General features: G+C 43.0%; 1 long non-coding RNA gene across 2 annotated transcripts; it reads right to left on the bottom strand.

The window, feature by feature from the left end:
• Positions 1 to 469: 469 nt before the first annotated feature.
• Positions 470 to 19,890, bottom strand: LOC307208104. Of its 2 annotated transcripts, XR_013834974.1 has the most exons (6): positions 19,080 to 19,890; positions 17,478 to 17,555; positions 14,478 to 14,561; positions 12,749 to 12,866; positions 11,846 to 11,933; positions 470 to 686 (listed from the first exon to the last, which is right to left on the bottom strand). It is a non-coding gene; the product is annotated as an uncharacterized lncRNA (long non-coding RNA). The 2 variants fall into 2 exon arrangements; XR_013834975.1 differs by lacking the exon at positions 470 to 686 and having other exon boundaries at positions 11,646 to 11,933.
• Positions 19,891 to 20,118: the final 228 nt, after the last annotated feature.

Genomic DNA, 20,118 nt, shown 5'->3' on the forward strand with positions numbered 1-20,118 from the left:
TTCCCATCACCTCCTACCTGAGCTCCTTCAAACAGGAGATGCAACCAGGAATTGAACTTGGCACATTCAGTATGCAAAACATGTGCATTGCTATTGGGGCATTGACATTGTCACAATAATCCCAACTTGCTTTGCAGGGCTGTTGTAGGAGCAAAGTGCCCATGAGGGGCAGAAACATTGTACCGATGCCCTGAGCTCCTTGGAGGAAAGGCAATATCTTTTTCTATCGTCCTGAAAATCAGGCTTGAAGGTGTGCATCTCTGAATAGGGATCAATGGGGCAGTCTACTGCCTGCCTGTGTTACTGCTGCATTCATTCATAAGTCTGCTCCATTCCATTGCCCCATCTATCTATTTTCCACTTGGAAATTCATATTTAAATGAGTATTTAAGTACATATTTTAATGCACTTTAAAAATCATTTCTAAATGCATTTTATTCTAAAATACACATTTGCAAACAATTTAGGTATTTATTTTTTATTTGAGAACTGGACCCCCAAAAGTGAGAGAATGCATTTTTCTGGGTGGTAATACAAATCTGATCAGCTCCAAGCCATTATTCTCTCTTGTTTTTAACTGTTTTTCTTTGAAGTGAGTTCTTCATTGTTGTTTCATTGTTTCTTGCTTCTTGTTTTCTTATTTGCTTCATGTTTTGTAGCATGTCATGGTATCTGTTGCAAATGATCTGCGGACCATACATATAATCAATAACATACAAATAAAATTATAATCCATGTGGGCTTGAATTCCTCAAAAATAAGAACATATTTTGCATTTTTATGTTGTGAACTGTCTTGTGATCTTTAGATGAAGGGCAGTATACAAACTTAATAAATAAATAAATCCCCCATAAACTTAATAGATAAATAAATAAATCCCCCATGAACTCCAAACCGGCCAGAAACAGAAATGATCAAGGATGGAAGATTCCTTCCCCCGCCAACTGACTTTGCCAGCGTAAGTTGAAGTTGCTACAGGTGGAATTAGGTAAATTGGCAATCTTCTCTGGGCCAGAATAACCTCTTGGAAAGTGATCTCGATTTGCTTCATTACAACACCTGCTTGCAATAAGATGGGATCTTATCTATTTCTGTAATAAAATGCCATGGTAGAACTGTGTCCTTAATTATCCTACTAAATAATGGGACGCATTTAAAGCCTTTCCACTCCATCTCCCACCACTCATTAGTGTCCTTTATGAGTTATTTGTCTCAACGTTATTGCATTTTCATTTAATTTTTTTTCCTAAGGAAAAAAAAATTAGGTTCAAATGCAAATTCATTCTGGTACACATATAAAATGAATACATAATTAATGGTTCTGTTTCAGACGTTTTAATCCCCAAAATATGCTAAGTGCTTCTCAGAACAATCGTAAGGCAAGTAAGCTAAATATCTGTGTTGAGATTCAGTTTATATTGTGAGTTTACAGGGGGTCAGATGCCAAGTTATGATCAGCTGCAGTGTAACCTGGGGAAATATATCATGTAACAATGCAGTATGCTTCTGGATGCAATACTAAGCACTCTTACTAGTGAGTAAGTCTCATTTAACTCAGTAGGGCATACTTTGGAGAAAATGATGAGGGTCACAAGGCTCTGACATATGGAGGATAAACTTGGAATGTACATTTTGGGTGTTGTCTCCACAGTGTCTTAAGAGGCAACTGGCTAATTCAAACAGGAGCAAGTGATATAATGCTGATAAAGGATCTTTGAGGTCTATGATGTTGGGCATGCCCTGTAGTGGCTTCCTTTCTGATAAGAAATTATTGTTCATATTAATTTATTTAGGAAAATCCTTGCTATTTGTAGATGTTCACACTTTTTAATGTCATATTCCTTTGTGGAGGGACTAGCAGGTGGGGCTATTGGTTCGTTGTGTTTTGGTTCTTGTTTTTATTATGTACTTTGTAGTTTTATTCTGTATTTTATATTGTGAACTGCCCTGAGATATTCGGATGAAGGGCGGTATACAAAATTAACAAAAACATCATCAACAACAACGGATCCCGCAAGCCCTTCTGGTTGCAAGCATAAAAACCCACCATCCATTACTCAATGGTCTGAAGATCTTACTGCAGTTTCTACATCTGAATACTTTATCAGTGTCATAAGTCTTTTGAGTCAATGAGACACATGCAAATAATAATGGGAGAGGATTAGGTAACAACTATTTCAAAGCCCTCTGTCTCCAAGCGTGTGCTAAACTGCAAACCTATGAGCTAAACTCTAATGCCGATCATAAGCCCTTCTGGGGTAGTAATTGTATCTGTCTGATTTGGGCTAAGGAACTAGCACTCTACTAACATGAAATCAATGTTGCATAATTGGTGTGGTGATTAATGATGTCATGGTAAATATGCTGTCATGCAGAGTGAAGAGATGACCTTCTATTTGGGTTTTTATATATCTCCATAGCTGAAGACACTTGCTGAATAGCATTACAAAGGCATTTCAAAGAGCCCACCAGTGAAAGAGAAAGAAGAGTCACTTGCCCAGGCAGGCACATTATGTGACCCATGAGAGCAACAAAATAACCAGACTGTATAACTGAGATGGGATAAAATCAGGCCAAATCTTTATTGAGAGCAGCAGACAGGGCAAAGGTTGGCATGGCATTGGGTCCCAGGATCAAATCATCATTCCACAAGCCCCATGTTGATGGAATGGATCATTTCCGCCCTCATACAAACAATGTTCTTCTGCATAACCAAGAAAAGCCATAATTTTACTGAGGGAAAGGCGAAAAAGAACCCAACAAAGTGCCAATCGGGTTGAGAGGTGGGGGGGGGGGGGAGGGAATCATTTCTGGTCCTGTCAACCAATGACCTAAAATTGCTCAGTTAAGTCTCTAGCCCAAGGGCAGGTGGGAAGCTCTCAAAGCAAAATGGCTGTGAGCCCAAGTGGGAGCTGTTACCATAAAGCAGCAATGCTGCAGCAAGCAAAGGCTCTAGCAGCTCAGTCAGCTGCTTGTGGCTGCAAAGCCAGACAGGATGTGTGTGACTGTTGCCATGGGAACAAAGGGGCAGTCCATTCTCCTTATTGAGCACAGGATGTGAGCTCAGTATGTGTCATATGACCTGTACAGGATGTACATGGGTGGAGTTTGAGTTTATTCTTACTGCTGTTGAGGGCAGACATGTTTTCTCTGTACTGATGTAAGAGACAGAAATAAAGGATGTAAATAGTTTTCTGTCTGCTTCTTTCCCCTCCCTGGGGGACACCAAAGGGGAGAGAGAAGGAACGGTGTGTTTTTCTTACAGCCTGAGAAAAATCGCCGAGACCTCGCCTGCTTATCTGCCGGGAGTAGCAGCCGGGAGGTCGCCAAGGAATATCTGCCGGTGCCTACGCTGTGGCACATTCCTCTGACCCAGGCAGAATTCCAACAGGAGCAGCCTTATACAGGCTTCCCCTCTCCTCTTCAGCAAGGGCTCATGGGACAGCTTTTTCCCATCACACAGAAGATACAGTCATACCTTGGGATAAATATGCTTCAGGTTGGGCGCTTTTAGGTTGCGCTCCATGGCGACCCAGAAGTAACAAAGCGTGTTACTTCCAGGTTTCGCCACGTGCGCATGCGCAGTCAAAATGTGCGGAAGCGGCAAAACGCAACCCGCACATGCGCAGACGTGCTGTCGCGTCTTACATTCTGTTGGGTATGCGAACAGGGCTCCAGAACGGATCCTATTCAAATCCCAAGGTACCACTATACTGGGCAAAACCTTGCCCAGTATTTTGCTGCAATCTATGGGTCACAGTGTCGCCGGGCAAAGGCATCCTCTGCTTATTGGACATGAAACAGGGCTTCTATGCAAGCTGTTTTTTGAACATTCATCCTGATGTGTTTTCACAAGTTTGATGAGCAATTGCTATCCCACACATTCCAGGGCATCTGGATGAACAATTGAAGGAGCAATTGAAACAAAGTGCAATTTGGGGGAGAGGTGGAAACAGGTTAGTTGTTGAAGAGTACTGACAGACCCTCCAAGTGTCCCAATTTTCCAGGGACAGTCCTGGAATTACAGAAGCCATCCTGGTTTCTGATTTGATCCCAGAATGCCCTGCTTTTCCTTTTTCCTCAATGCCTCAGAGAACAAACAAATGATCTGTGTGTAGGTGCAAAAACAGATTCCTGTTTATCCTGAAAATAAAATACCTGCACTAAATGAAGGAAATGGTGAAGCTGGCATATGAAGTCCTTCCTATAATTTTGAAGCAAAAGGTCACCAATCCACTTTAAATTATTTCATCACAATGCTTCAGCAATCAGCCATTTCTTAGGAAAAGCAGGGAGTGTTGATTCCTTTATTGTAAATGGAACCTTACACTGTCTCTTCAGAAGTAAGTCCCACTGTATTCAATGGAGCTTACTCCCAGGTAACTGGGTAAAGACAAGACAGCCTTACACTGTAATCCTAAGTATTTTTACTCAGAACTAAGTCCCACTGAGTTCAGCAGGATTTACTCTCTCGTATGTTCCTGATCTGGGACATGGGTGGTGCTGTGGGTTAAATCACAGAGCCAAAGACCTGCCGATCAGAAGGTCAGTGGTTCAAATCCCTGCGACGGGGTAAGCTCCCATTACTCGGTCCCTGCTCCTGCCAACCTAGCAGTTCAAAAGCATGTCAAAGTGCAAGTAGATAAATAGGTACCACTCCGGCGGGAAGGTAAACTGTGTTTCCGTGTGCTGCTCTGGTTCGCCAGAAGCAGCTTAGTCATGCTGGCCACATGATCCGGAAGCTGTACGTCAGCTCCCTCGGCCAATAAAATGAAATGAGCGCTGCAACCCCCGAGTAGGTCACGACTGGACCTAATGATCAGGGGTCCCTTTACCTTTACCTTTTATGTTCCTGATCATTCTCACATTTTCTATTATTATTATTATTATTATTAATTTCACATTTTCCCAATAGGGACTCAAAGCAGCTTATTGCTAAATTTTTATTTCATTCTATTTATCTGTGGAAGGTTTACATGATCCCTGCCCTTACACATTTTTTTTTTCTTTACAACAATCTTGTGAGGCTGTTGAGACGGAGAGGTTGTCATTGGCTCAAGGTGACCAATGTTGATGTGTAAATGACTTCTATGTGTGCAGTGAGATCAAGCGCGGGAGAAACTTCCTGATGCAGAAGAGGATGTCCCTGTTTTCATGTTGGAAGGAAATGTTGGAGGGAATGCACTAAATCAGCATTAATTGTGCAATCTGAATTTGCTGGTATGTGATTGAATCCCTGAGATTGGGGGCAGGTGGGGTTACTACACAATTCTGCCACTGCTCAATATATTACAATTGAAAAGAGCACAAAGTCTCAAAAGCCAATAATTTATAAGCTTTATTATTTATTTGTTTATTTATTTATTGTTTGTTTGTTTGTTTATTAAATTTAAATCTTTGTCCCCAAAGGAGCAAAAAGTGGCTAACAATAAGTGATGAAGCAACAAGAACTTAAAAAAATAATAATCCTAATACACTTTCAGACTGGGAAAGATCTCAATTTAAAAGGCTAGTTGGAAGAGGAAGGTCTCCTGTAGGCATTGAAAAGAAAACAGAAGCTGCATAAGGTGTGAGATGATCTTTCAGGTATATTTCAAGTTTAACCCAGATTGGATCTTGGAAACTCTCTGGAGATAGATGACTCTCCAACTGGGGGGGGGGGGCAGTTGTTAGAGCCATCAAGCAGGGAATGAAGTTTAGATTTCACTGGTAAGCACTGCTTGAGAGCACATAGTGATGCCACTGCAACAGCCTCAGGATCTACAGTTGTAAACTACTTCTAGAAGCACTGCTTAGTTGCAGTGGTATTAGAAGATGCATAGAGATGTTGGAGAATTCTGATAAAAGCCTCAATTGGCAGGTTCATGTACACATGGGTACAGAATGGCAGAAAGGGGAAATGGAAAATGGAGTCTGAAATCTGCAAAATTCAAGAGCTACAGCTTGTGACCTTTTTATTATGCAAAACTCAAATGTGTGTAAGCTAAGTCTTTATAGTGCAGCAGCATCGAGCACAGACGTAGACCTGAATCTATCACAAAGATCACTGTGTTTCCTATATTATTATTATTATTTATTGAATTTCTATAACACCTGAGGATCACAGGATGCTCTACAATATAAAAACTAAAACACACATAACATGAACCCTAGAACTGTTTTGGAAAGTGGTTTGTTAAAGCAGGTGATGGATGATGTATCTCCATGTATATACAGTTGGGAGCAGAAAATGATCTGAGTCAGGTTTTGCATTCATTCATCCAACAAGGAAGTTATTTGTTCCTTGCAAACTTTCATTATCACAGTAGAACAAAGGAGGGGGGCAGAAAGAGACAATAATTAAAGCCCTCAAAGAGCCATATACTAAGGCTTAATGTCAAATGTGCAGTATCCTAAAGTACAAGATACCCAAGCTAAAGCAATAAAATGAGTTCTGCATTTCTAATAGTTTTATTTATTTTGTTTATATTTAATACAAAGCAGGAAAGGAATCCTGGTCTCCGTACATCAAAAAGATGCGACATGTTAGCAAAACCGTGGTGCAAAAAAAGAGCCATAAACAATGCTTTTAATTCCAGGAGCGCTATATTATGGATAAACAAAAGCACAAAAATGAGGCGATAAAAATAAAGGGGAATCCAGTCCATCAAAGCAAATGTGCTAAGAGTATGGCACTGTAAAATCATCCTGATGAAGGACCCATTTCAAATGCTCGCTAACTGAATCAATGGCTCCATATTTATTTTATTTAATGAGTGGCCTTCCACTAAAGGAAGCTTCACATTTCATTTAGCCAAGGGCTGATTCTCACAATGCAGGATTCTGCCTCCTCCTCTCCAGCACTTAGCGTAAGAGGAGACCCTGCTGTTTCAGGCCAAAAGTCTATGTAGCCCTAGCATTCTACCCACATTGGCTAGCCACACATCTATGGGAATGGGAAGATCGCAAGCAGAAATGGAGGGGGATAGCTCTGTCCCACATTTATGCCCTGTTGGTCCACAATAGTCTACTTCCTCTGAAAAATACAGGTTGCGTACAGTCACCACAGCTAATTTTCTTTATGGCTTTGTGATATATTTTTTTAAAAAAAATAATACAAGTTAAAAAGAGTAGAACATCGACTGCTGCATTGTTCTCAAGTCTCCTCCCACTCGAGAGAGGAAAAAAGCAAGAACTAGAAACCTACTTTAGGCAGTAGGAAGGGGCAGAGGATGATTAATGAAGGATAAGGCTAGCAAAGGCTACTAGTCACAATGGCTATGTTCTACCTGCACCGTCAGAGGAATTTCCACTTTCTGGAAATCTCAAGTTCAGAGAGCTGCTCTTTTGCTTGAATCCTTCTTGTGAGCTTCCCATATGCATCAGGTTGGCCACTGTGAGAACAGGAAGCTGGACTAGATGGGCAATTGGCCTGATCCAGCAGGACTCTTCTTATGTTTTTATGGTCTTATGAAGCATTTCTGATGCTTCCTGCCATCCCAGGAACTGATTTCAGGAGTGGGATGGAGACAGTGCTTAAGAAGGAAATAGCAGGTGTTAAGTCCAGAAGAAAGCACAGTCTGAACTGGAGAAAAGAAACAGAAGGGAAATGTTCATAGAATTGCCCCTTTAGGTATCACCAGGGAGGGGGCACAGATTTGCATAAAGTTTGCATTTGCCTATTTATACATAGCGGTGGAAATAAATAGGGTAAATAAAAGTCATTTCTCTCATTTAAATATAAATAACAGAAACACACTCACCATAGTGAGGATGGCTGTGACTAGGTGTCTTGTGTGCCTACAGAGTCTATTACTCAGGTGCCAACCATTGATGGGTCACTTCAAGACCCTCCCTTGTTCTCCCTTCTTAGGGTTCTATATCTCTGGACCAGGCAATCTTTCAACTAGAGGACATTTTCAAATGAAGAACTGTCCTCTGTAAAGTTCTGTCCCCGAATTGTTACAAGCTGCACTACCTAGCCCTGTGTACACACAGAAATAAGTCCCATTTTGTTCAATAAGGCCTGCTCCTAAGGAAGTGACAAGAAGATTGCAGCCCAAACTTCTGTGGTATAAAACACTGCATATCTGAGGACATCTCTTCATCACTGCTATTATATTCAAATTAATGAAAACCACTCTTGGATGACAAAAACGCAGGCAATCTCAACTTGGGGATTTGTTCCAAGCATTCAGAAACTTGATTTCTATTGTGACACAGGTCGAGCAGTCAGGCAAATTCAGGATGAATGAGGCTTGTTGCTATGTTGATGAGGAGGAGACGGAATGATTCACAATGTACTATGACCTTCCAACCACCACTCTCCTACTCCCTGTGAAAGCTAGAATGTTAAGCCATCATCATTGTATTCACATTCTCTCAAGATTCGCTGAAGAGATTTTTATACCCATACACTTCAGAGCTCAGTCACGCAGCTAACACTTGAAGTAACCACGACGCGCTGGTACAAAGGCAAGTGTCGAAACATACTGGCATGAACACTGATTTACTGAGAATCAAAAATCTAGAGCTCCGCAGACAGATAAGGATGAGTGGAGCTGTTTGGTTCCACTTCTGAAAGCCTTGCTGGAGCCAGGAATGTATACTTTCCACTCTGACAGTACTTCAGAATAGCTTGCAGAATTAAAGTGCTTTCTACAACCCACCATTACAGATATGAGGAGATGAGGATGGATGAATCTGTCAATTTCAGATTCTCTTAGTTAAGCATTTATCCCATCTTATATTCAGCTGGCCACATTTCTGCATCAGTGTGTGACTTTAAAAAAGAAAACTTGTGAAAATTCTTCAGTATCTTAGTGGGTGCTTTTTATACATAATTTTGCATGTAACTGTCTCCCTCATAGTTTCTCATATGAAACTCTCATATGGGTATCTCCATCATATAATGTTTTGGATGTTTGTCTTAATTAATATGCACATTGTTATGCACACTTTCCCCTAATATGCACACTTTTTTAAAGTGAAAGAACAGCATCACCAAATTAAGAAAAGTGTGAATTTTGAAGAACAGCTGAATTTCAGTTTCCATATTATTTTAAGAGACAACCAGTTACATCGATCTGCATTATAACTGAAGCCAAACCAAACTTCTCTTACTTGTTCTCCCACTCTCCCATGCAAACATGGGGGGGTCTGTGGTGTGGTTTATTTGTTTTTAAAAAACCAATAACTGTCATGCTCCTGTCCCAAGACACACTTGAGAGTAAGGAAGAGACCTCTCTATACAGGCTGAACAAAAAGCACAAGATCCAAGTTTGATTCCAAGGCACACACACAAGACAAGAGACTCAGAATTGAACAAAAGCAATGAATATGTCCCAACAGTTGTCACGTCCGTCCCATCAAGCTTTTTAAAGATGGGGTGGGGTAGCCTCACTCACAAGACTCCCTCACCTTATGAGACTGCCACTCGTGCAAACACAATCTCTGCCTAGGTTGGTGCATTTGATCAGAGGCAGATTTTGGTCTTTCAAATTTCAGCAGTGCCCTGTGTGAGGCCAAAATTTGGCACTCCATTGCTTCTCACCTTCTGTTCCACTCAATTCACTACATCATAGCTGTGATGCCCTGCAGCACTCCCTATCTCAACAACTGGTGTGGCAGAACTGCTTGCAGTACCCTAAATGCACCACTTACAGAGGTGATGCCTGGTTGCGTGGCGAGTCTCCTCCTCCATGTGAAATGAAGACACTGGACACAATATTTTAGGTTAATGGGCATAAAAAGGCCACAACTTTATTGATTACAGAATTGAAAGGTATTGGCTTTAGGCATTGGCTCCTATCGACTACCCGGCATGGAGACCGGGAAGGGTTGTCCACAAACCGTGGGGGTCCTGTTGAAGTACGCCAACTAGGATCCCACGGGTGTCACCGCTCGGGGGCGTGCCGGAGGCCCTTACTTCCCTAGGTTTCAGACAAGGCAACGCCCCCCGGAGTCCTCTACCGGACTACCCCTTTCATTGGGGGAAGGTGATGGCGCTTCCTTCCCCCCATTACATTTGCATAACAATTCCCCCTGCCAATGCCTAACCGCCAATACCGCGGAAGTTGTGACGTTTGCTACGAGGTAGGCGAAAAAACCAAAAGGCTTGAAGTGCGCCAAGTTGGAAAAATTCCTACCAGGCCCCTTGCGGCGACCAACCGTAGTCCATAGCAAGGTCATAGCTAGCTAAGCCTAAGGGTGGGTGGGATAGGAAAAAACCTCTCAGCTGCCCAGGTGGAAAGAGGGCGGTCTCCGGGCGTGCCTCTCTGGGCGTGCCTTAAGTAGGCCAGGCCCCACCTCCCCGGCCCGCTGATTGGCGGGCCGGCTCAGTCACACGCCTGGGGATTCCCTGCTCGCGCGAGGGCAAAGGCCAGCACCCGTGTGTGTGTGGGAGGAGTTAGCCCGCAATCCCATCTCCTCCAAGTCGGAAATGGCTTTCTCAACAACAACCACCTGTCTTGCCTTCATGATTCCAACTCTGCCCCACTTCCTTTTTCCCAGCCCCTCTCACTGGCTGCTCAAAGCCCTCTCCGCACTCCAAGAGGCTCTGAAGTCCACAGGAGTGGCAGTACGGCAAGCCAAAAGATCTATAATCTCAAGGGGGAGAACATCCTTCTCCACAGCTGCCAGCCCTCAAGGCCTCTCGACTTCTGTCTCGCTCTTCTGTCTGGGGCTAATATACTACTATGTGAGATGCTGATGGAACTGAGGAGCCCATTACTTCTCAGCCTTAACAAAGGCCCCCAATCACGAAGAATTCTGGAAACTGTGGTTTGTTAATGGTGGGATAGGTTACCAGGATTCTCCATGACTGTTAAAGAGGTATAATAGTGCTTTAAACATATGGTGTGGGTGTGACCTAAGAATGCATGGGAAGCTATGAACTGGGCTGGCCTATTATAGACAGACCTTAATAAAACCGATTTTCGGTGTCATAAAAAGGAAGCAAATGTTTAGGCATTTCCATTGTTGCAGTTTTATTTTTTACAGTCTGTGAGGGGAAGGTGTGTTTGTAGGGTTTGGGTAGGATAAATTGGCCAGCTTTGATTTTTGGAAGTGGTGGTGTCGTTTGCTGCATAATTGTGGGGATTTTCATTGCAATTTCATGTGAGAAAATTTGGGGTGGTATGCAGCTCTTTCCCACCATTTTAAATCAGCATGATATTTAAAATTTAGAATGATACACATGGTATTTGGATCAAAAGGCCACTGTTTCATAACAGGTAATGCAGTGTAAAAGGAACCTTAGGCTCCAGGGTAGAAGTACTAGCATTATAATCACAAAAAACTATTACAAAAATCCTCACGTCTGAATAGACTCTTCCACTTGCCCAAAGTGTCTAGTTGTGGAAACATTACAGCAAGTATGGCCAATGTTCTGGAATTCTTTCTGGCTCAACAAGGTCAATAGGTTTGCAGCCTGGATTATTTTAGAGACAGAATCTTCCCCATCCCTTTCCACAGCTAGTGTGCTTGTGCATGACTAGAGTTAGTAAAGAAACAGAACAAGGGGGAATTACTTAGCAGCAGAGAAGAGGTGGATTCTACACATATATAAAAATGTTCTGAAAATGCTGTTTTAAAAAGTGTTCTCTCTCTCTCTCTATATATATATATAAATAAAAATTTCCATAAGGTTCACCATCGTCATCTAGTGTCACATTGTATATTGCACTTAAAACACACTTAAAACGTTTTATTTGCAGCTGTACAGCTGAGTCCAGAGACTAATTAAGTCTCTGATAATCCAGGAAAGAAGTTTTATGGGGTGGGGAAAACACATGAACAGCTCTCGCTGCAAATATGTCTGCTTTCTTAAAACTTATGACAGCTGAACCAATAGCCTTCACTTCACCTTTCCAGTTTTGCTGAGCTGGACGATGCTTTATTGGCCATTGCATTTGAGATAAAGCATTTCCTCCTCTCCTCTCTGGTTGTTAATCCTGTCAAACCATCATGGTCATTAATTTCCATCATCTGGGCAAACCGTTTGTTTCTTCGACATGGCAATAGACTACAGGGTCTCTTCTGACACCATTAATTGTTTATAGTGCATATGATAAGACACAGTGCCTCCGAACTATATTGTTGCATGCCTCCCCCCAAATCTCTGAGTTGTGCAAGATCCCAGGGGTTCCAGGTGCTTGTTCAGGGTTCGTATTTCCTTTGGAAATGAGACACAGAAGAGGCTTTGGTGTCTTTATGATAGATGGTTTATCTACACATACATACAACCTTAGCCTATGAAGGAGCAATTCAGAGCATTAACACCCAAGAAGGCCTTCCTTCCTACATAGCCGCAATCTTTGATTCAAATGGGAATCAAACAGCGCTCTGACTCTGTCTTCTAAGTTTGCTGCTTGATTCTAGTTCACATCACTCCAACTCTCACTCCTGCCATTTTGTCTTCTAACTGCCTGTGAGTTGAGGTAGGAGCCCCCATCCATTTATGGTCTTGCCCAGAATCCCTTCCTTTGTTCCCTTAATGGCCCATCACCCAGACTCTCAGCTGAGCGGGAAGCTAGCCTAGTTTGTATTTTAACACTTGCTGGATCCTGGCATTATTAGGGTCTCAACATATAGCCAACTCCTCACCCAAAAAATACATTATAACAATATTAACTGCCTGTATAAAAGCAGCCGCAGCAACCACATTGATTTAGATAAGAGATTTTTCAACCTGGGAAACTGAGCATCACATGCCAGTGTGGATGGAGCCAAAGGCAAAAGTGGGTTGAACAACCAACATAAATTTTACCTTTGTACATCAGGGCAGTTTCTACACAGCCAGCCAGCCACCCTTTTCTATCCTCCATCAGGCAGGGAAGAGTTCAAGACGAAAAGACTTAAACATGCTCAGTATTTTTCCTCATCACCTTCTTGCAAAAATACAAATATCAAAACAGACCAGATTAAGAAACAATTCAACGTCATAGCATTAGTGGGCATGAAATTGGAAATTTTGAAATTAACTACATTGCTCTTTTTTACATGGTTCTATAGGGGACGCAGGTGGCGCTGTGGGTTAAAGCCTCAGCACCTAGGACTTGCCGATCGAAAGGTCGGCGGTTCGAATCCCTGCGGCGGGGTGCGCTCCCGCTGCTCGGTCCCAGCGCCTGCCAACCTAGCAGTTCGAAAGCACCTCCGGGTGCAAGTAGATAAATAGGGACCGCTTACCAGCGGGAAGGTAAACGGCGTTTCCGTGTGCGGCTCTGGCTCGCCAGAGCAGCGATGTCACGCTGGCCACGTGACCTGGAAGTGTCTCCGGACAGCGCTGGCCCCTGGCCTCTTAAGTGAGATGGGCGCACAACCCCAGAGTCTGTCAAGACTGGCCCGTATGGGCAGGGGTACCTTTACCTTTACCTATATATATATATATATATATATATATATATGATTAGTTTAGATTGCCATGCTTCTTTCCCTTCCAAATGGCTTCTAGATTTTCTCTGCCCCCCCAGTTCACTCAAGTTTCAGGAAGAAAAAAAAATGGAATTTAGATTGCAAAGATTTGACAAAAGGGGTCTGACATGTTATTCCCACTAGCAGGGGCACCAAGTTGCCTCCCCCACATTGAGGGGGCATGGTCATGTGACTCGTCATGTGATGTGCCACATGACACCACTCAGTGAGTGCTGGGCAGGGGTGGCAAGCGTACTTGTTTGGCCCCACCCCTGCCTGGTTTCTAGGCTGCCAGGCAGAGGCTGGGAAGAGCAAAAACGAAGATCACCTTCCCTATTCGCAGCCCCTGCCTGGCTCCCAGGCGGCCAGGATTGGTGTGTGTATGTGTGTGTGATTAGTTCAGAATCTTATTTCCTTGTATTGCTCTTACTGGCTGCTAGCCTGCCCTTTACTGTTCAGTCCCAGGGCAGGTTATATACAGCTCAATATAATATGTAGATTGTTCTTTACCTACCTATCTAATGATTTGCCAACCTGATGCCCTTCAGACATTCTAGACTCTTGGGCTAATAGGAGCTGCATCCCAAAAAGAATCTGGAGAGTGCTGGGTTGTTGAAGACTGCTTTACAATAAACAGAAGGATAACAGGGAATGGATCTGCAGACTGTGATGCTTCATATCTTTGGGTTTCATTTTAATATAAAAAATTGACATGGAAGGAATGTGGGTTGCAGGCAGAGGGAAAGGTTGAGGGACACCTGGATTTTTGGAAGATGTTCCCAGCATAAGGGGCTGCAAGGGAGAATGGGTCTTGGAGTCTTAGAGTCTTAGCGCTTACATAGCAGGGAATAATAGATGGATGTAGCAGTATTTTAGCCTAGTGCCTCTGTTGATTAGGCTCTGTCATATCAAGGAAACTGGGCAGTAGTAAGTAGCCAGTCACAGTTGTTCTTGGCGGCCCTCCTGACTATAAGGAACAGAAGTCTGATGTTGTGACACATTCAAGTGACCAGGGAAAGGTTTTTCTGCAACAGCTACAATAGCAGCCTTCGTACTATCCTATCTAATGCTGAAGGTGATGATACCTGAGCATAGTTACCAGATAACAGCTCTGTCCTCTGAGGCTAGAAGATAAACTCAAATCACGGTTGAGCTCATATCGTTGAAAACTGCTTAGATATATAGGAGAAGACAGAGGTGCACAAGAACATTGTCATATGCATTGCTACCACAGTGCAGAATCCATAAGTATTCTAAGGTACACTTTTAAAAAGTTGATCTGCATTAGATGTAAGTGAAAAGACTGTAGCATACATTATAGATAGAAAAGTGACAAAATCCGATAGGGCTCATTTTTACACCTGTCTCATGTAGCAAAATGCCTGATTTGCAGACACCCTCATTACTTCAGTATGACAAAATAGCACAGATCAAACACTTCAAAGCATCACAGAAATAACACACTTGGAGGAAAGTTACCTACTTTTTATCTCTTTTGCTAGAACTTTGCAAAAAGGAAAGAAAAAAAAACCACGAAAAAAGCCCACCCTGCTCATTTGCGATGGAATTATTTGTGCCTGTTGCTGTGTGTGACAGATTTCTGCAAATATAAGTTGAAACAGGTGGGGAGAAAGCAACCATTGGCAAATAGAAAATTCTAGAAAACATTAAATGAAATGCCCCCCCCCCCCAATTTCATCATCCACTAGTTTTTTGAAGAACACATGGGAGCAGAGGCTCCAAAGCTTGCTTTACTCGGCACTTCCCAGTTTTGTTTTGCATCACATTAGATTGTGAGTATTTGAGCATGGACTCTATTATAGTTTAGTCTATGTACAATCCTTTTAAAAAATGCAGGTGCTTTGTAAGTGTTAAATAACAACAAAAGCAGCAGTCATAATAGTGTCCTGATCCAAAGTCAATTCATTCTGATATAAGCCTATGCTGTTTGATGTGATCTATTCCCAGGTCCACGCAGGACTGAATGGTAAGTTTCACTCAAAGTCCCGAGATCCCAGACCAGCTGAAGTGTCAAACCAAATACTGTGCTCTAGTGCATATCATTTCCATATATTCCATCCTCTCTCACAAAGCAAAATAAGTAAATGTAGGTTTTTGTTTTGTTTTGTTTTAAAAAAATCAAATGAGCAAATAAATCAATAAAATATTAGCAGGGTGTTATGACCTGGTCTCTGAACTGCAATTTCTCTCTTAAATTCCTGTTTCTGCTCTACCTTGAAGTTAAAGGGGGCCTTTATCCAGCTCCATCCTCTATGTATTAGCTTCACAACTGTAATACCAGAAGAGCAAAACTGACCTACTTTATGGGGTAGTTGGAAAGTCCAAGGATCAATGATGGCTTGTGATGTGGGACAGAGGTGGTGGTGTCCTCCTGGCTGTGCAAAAATCATCAGGATGGGGACAGAAAGAGGTGCGGAAGCTCCAGGCTGCAGTAGCAGGCTTGCAAGTGTGTGTGTGTGTGTGTGTGTGCGCGCACCTGTGGGGCTCTAGACACTAGATCACATTCAGCTTTACCACTGATGTCTTGCCCTTGTTCATACCCATGCTAATAATAAGTGCAGTGCTACTGGGAGAAAGCCACTTCTGAGCAGGAGAGGAGGTGGGGTTGCGAGCCCCACGCCCTCTCCACGTGCATGGGGGCTGACTCACAGCCCCTGCGAGACTGAGGGAATCCTCAGGCGCGTCATCTCCTTGGCCAGCCAATCAACTGGCCAGGGAGGCATGGCCCGGGCTATTTAGGGCCGGCGTGGCTGAGGCTTTCCCTCTCTTCTTCGCGCCAGCTACTCTGGTTTCCCGCCCGCCCTTAGGTTTGGCTCTCTGACATTGCTATGGACTTCGGTTGGTCGCCGTCAAGGGGCCTGGTAGGAATTTTTCCACTTGGCAAATTGGCACCAGCCATTTGGTTTTTTTGCCTACCTCGTAACAAATCGTCACAACTTCTTCAGCATTGGCGGTTAGGCATTGGTAAGGGTATTGTTATGCAGATGCGGGGGGAGGAAGCGCCATCACCTTCCCCCAAATCGAAGGGTAGTCCGGTAAAGGATTCCAGGGGGCGTTGCCCTGTCCGAAGCCTATGGAGGTGTGGGCCTAAGGCACGCCCCCGAGCAGTGACCCCACGGGAGCTCCTAGTTGATGTACATCAGCAGGACTCCCCCTAGTGGCGGTTAACCCTTGCCGGTCTTTAAGCAATCAGGCTGAAGCCGGTTAGTCGATAGGACCAATGCCTAAGCCAATACCGCTCAATTCCTGCAATCAATAAAGTTGTGGCCTTTTTCGCCCATTAACCTTAAATGCTGTGTCTTGTGTCTTTATTTTCCAAGGGGGGAGGCGGGACTCTCCACGCAAAACCACTGTCCTCTCGATCTAATCCATCCATGTCAAACAGATAAAACTCTTAACAGCACAGTCCTATGTGTTTTTACTTGGGTGTAAGTCCGTCCCACTGTGCTTAACAGGACCTTTCCCCTAAGTGTGGTTAGGTACTATCTAAACTGCTAAGCATAATTGTTTATTTTTTTCTGTTTGGGTTAAATTGTTAAATTGTTATAACTTCAATAAGATCTCCTTTTAAAAAGTTTAATTTACCAGATGTATGAAGAATTCTAAATGAATTTTGTATTTGTACCTGCACATTGCAATCCCATCAGATTCAATAGGATGGTTCAAGAAAGCAGCACCGGGGTGTGGGGGTGTGGAGGTGTGGAGATGACTTTATAATAAATTATAATAGAATAGAGATGTGTGAATAAGTAACCTTGAAAGTGTCCCTTTACAAACAGTAAATCTCTGCACTTAAAAAAAAAAAAAGAAGAATGCTACAATTTGACCTGTAATTCCAATAATGAATACACAACCGAGATACAATCTACACTGAGATAAAGAAACACAGCTTAGTCTCGACACAACAGGGCATGCCAATCAATTGCTATTGATTGTTCTTGATCCTACAAAGGATAAAGACGTCATCTCTAGTATTTCCAAATTTGTCAGGCACAAAAAATATACCAGATCTAAAATGAATTATACATTTAAATTATGAGAAACTAAGGCTGTGCAAATACTACTTACCTGGTCTGGCTTTTGGGTGGGGGGCAGGGAGGCATCCTGAAGCCTTTCCAACTTCTTTAAGAACAAAAGAAGAGCTGTGTTGCATCTGGTTAAAGGGCCATCCAGCCACCATTCTGTTCTCATATCAGCCAGCCAGATGCCTTTGGGAAGCCCACAAATAGGACCTGAGTGCAACAGCACTCTGATTCCCAGTGACCAATAGTCAAGGGCATACTGCCTCCAATGGTGGAGGTAAAAGGTAAAAGGTAAAGGACCCCTGGACGGTTAAGTCCAGTCAAAGGTGACTATGGAGTTGCAGTGCTCATTTAGCTTTCAGGCAAAGGGAGCTGGCGTTTGTCCACAGACAGGTTTCCAAGTCATGTGGCCAGCATGACTAAACCACTTCTGGCGCAACTGAACACCATGATGGAAACCAGAGCGCACAGAAACGCCTTCCCGCCGCAGCAGTACCTACAGTATTTATCTACTTGTACTTGTACTGACATGCTTTCGAACTGCTAGGCTGGCAGGAGCTGGGACAGAGCAACAGGAGCTCACCCTGTCACTGGGATTTGAACCGCCGACCTTCCGATCAGCAAGCCCAAGAGGCTCAGTGGTTTAGACCACAGCGCTACCCAAGTCCCATAGCACATAACAATCATTGCTAGTAGTCACTGATAGTGTTAACCTCCATGAATTTGTCTAATCACCTTTTAAAGCAATGTGAGTTTGTGGCCATCCTGATGTCTTGTGATTCCATAGTTTGCACTGTGTGGAGAAGTTTCTGTCTGCCCTGAATCTTCCACCTTTTGGCTTCATTGGATGACCCTGGCTTTTAGTATTATGAGAGAGGAAGAAAACTTTTATCTGTCCACTTCTTCCACACCATGCTTAGTCCCCCCCCCCCAAAGAAACCCATTGATCATTTTGGTTTCCCCATTTCTAGTTTCCATTTTGTGGTGAGGCAACCAGAACTGTACTTCAATATAGATAAAATATGTAAAAGTCATGCATCTGCATATAATTGTTCCAGGTGGTAAAATGTGGAAATTCTATCTGCTCTCTCTCCAGTTTTTAGTTAGGGGCCCTGAAGCTTAGATCCATCGCTACTTCTGCTATTTTAGATAAGTGATGTGGTTCTTCTGGACTGATTGTAAAGAAAGGATAATTTGCACTGAATACATTTCTGTTGCTTAGTCTCTTGGGAGTTGGACATGCCTGCTGTACAGCATACATGGGCAGTTTTGTATATCTTTATCATTTCCCCTTAATCATGTTTTTAAAATACCTAAGAGTAGCTTATTTGTTTCTTTGCTTTTTTTAAAAAAAATAATAATATCTGGTTTCATTACTTAATATGAATTTGATGAGGGAACTGAATTCTCCTTTTCAAGATGGGCAATGCCAAGTTTTGCAATCAGTCCAGTTCTGCCCTTGATCCCAAGACTAAAACCTAGATCTGATTCCCACCAATAAAAAGCACCAAACATTCCACAGCCCAGGAAATATCAACTCCCACCAACTCTACCCCAAATAACAAAGCAAAACAAAAACTCCACCAAATACATTTTGAAAGATCAGTGACTTGATATGTCTAAACAGGTGTGTGAAAAAGATACTCTGGCTTCCCATTTCTGTTTAATGAGAATGTACACCAGTGACACCTGCAGACTCTTCATCAGATCCTTGAAAAAGTAATTGGATCAAGTTTCTTTAAAAAGAAGAAGAAAGAAAAATCAGATCGCAGAAGTTATATGGAGACCCAGATGAGTTTGGGATTGTGCTGAATGAACTGAGCCAAACTTTGTGATGAAACAAACAACATTCTAATAAATCAGGTCCTCCCTTAAAGATTAGGACGGTGAGACCTGGAAAACCGACACCCTGTGTTGTGGGTGGGTACGATTGGTCAGCCATAGCACCCAATTGGTAGGTCCCTCGAAGCTGGGTGCAATCTGGCCAATGGGACGCAGTCCAAACGGTTCGAGGGACCTATTTATACCCATGCACGTGACCCAGAGCTTCCTCTTTCGGCACATGCATTCAGAACACCAACAGCGTGTCCTCTGAGAGAGAGAGAGATTTACCTTCGATGGATCATCCTAGTGATATCTTTCTGTTATCCCTTCTTTTAATTCCTTTCACCCTATTCCTTTTTCCTCGTTTTAATTTTAAGTTAATCTTCCCCGTCCTTGCCCTTCCCTTACTAAGAGGGGCTTTTGCCCCATAGGGCTACAGCCCCTTAGCGCTCCGTTTTAGAGCTTTTCATTAATTTCCTTCGGGTTCCTGAGTGCTCCCATTTGCGGGGCTTGCCACGTACTGTATTCCAATTTTATATTTGTGGCTTTGTGTAGCGTTTGCTATTCCCTCTAAGGGCCTTAGCTTATGAGCCGGTTGATCCGGGGGCTCCCAGAGTGCGGCATCACTGCAGCCCAGAAAAAAACCTCTGCTCAGCTGCCCCTCTTATTATTTGCGGAGGAGATTTCGCCCACGGGGCTTTTGCCTTTGGCGCTTTTGGCTGTGGAGTTTCCTCTGTTTTCCTGAGTTCTGGGAGCAGCAATTTTGAGTGGTTATATTTAAAGAGCCTTGAATTAAGTTTAGTGGGGGCGAAAATATTTTGAGTTATAATGATTGTTTTGTTTGCTGTTTCGGCTTTTG

The sequence above is a fragment of the Podarcis cretensis genome, assembly GCF_951804945.1.
Source record: "Podarcis cretensis genome assembly, chromosome: Z".
Taxonomy (NCBI): Eukaryota; Metazoa; Chordata; class Lepidosauria; order Squamata; family Lacertidae; genus Podarcis; species Podarcis cretensis.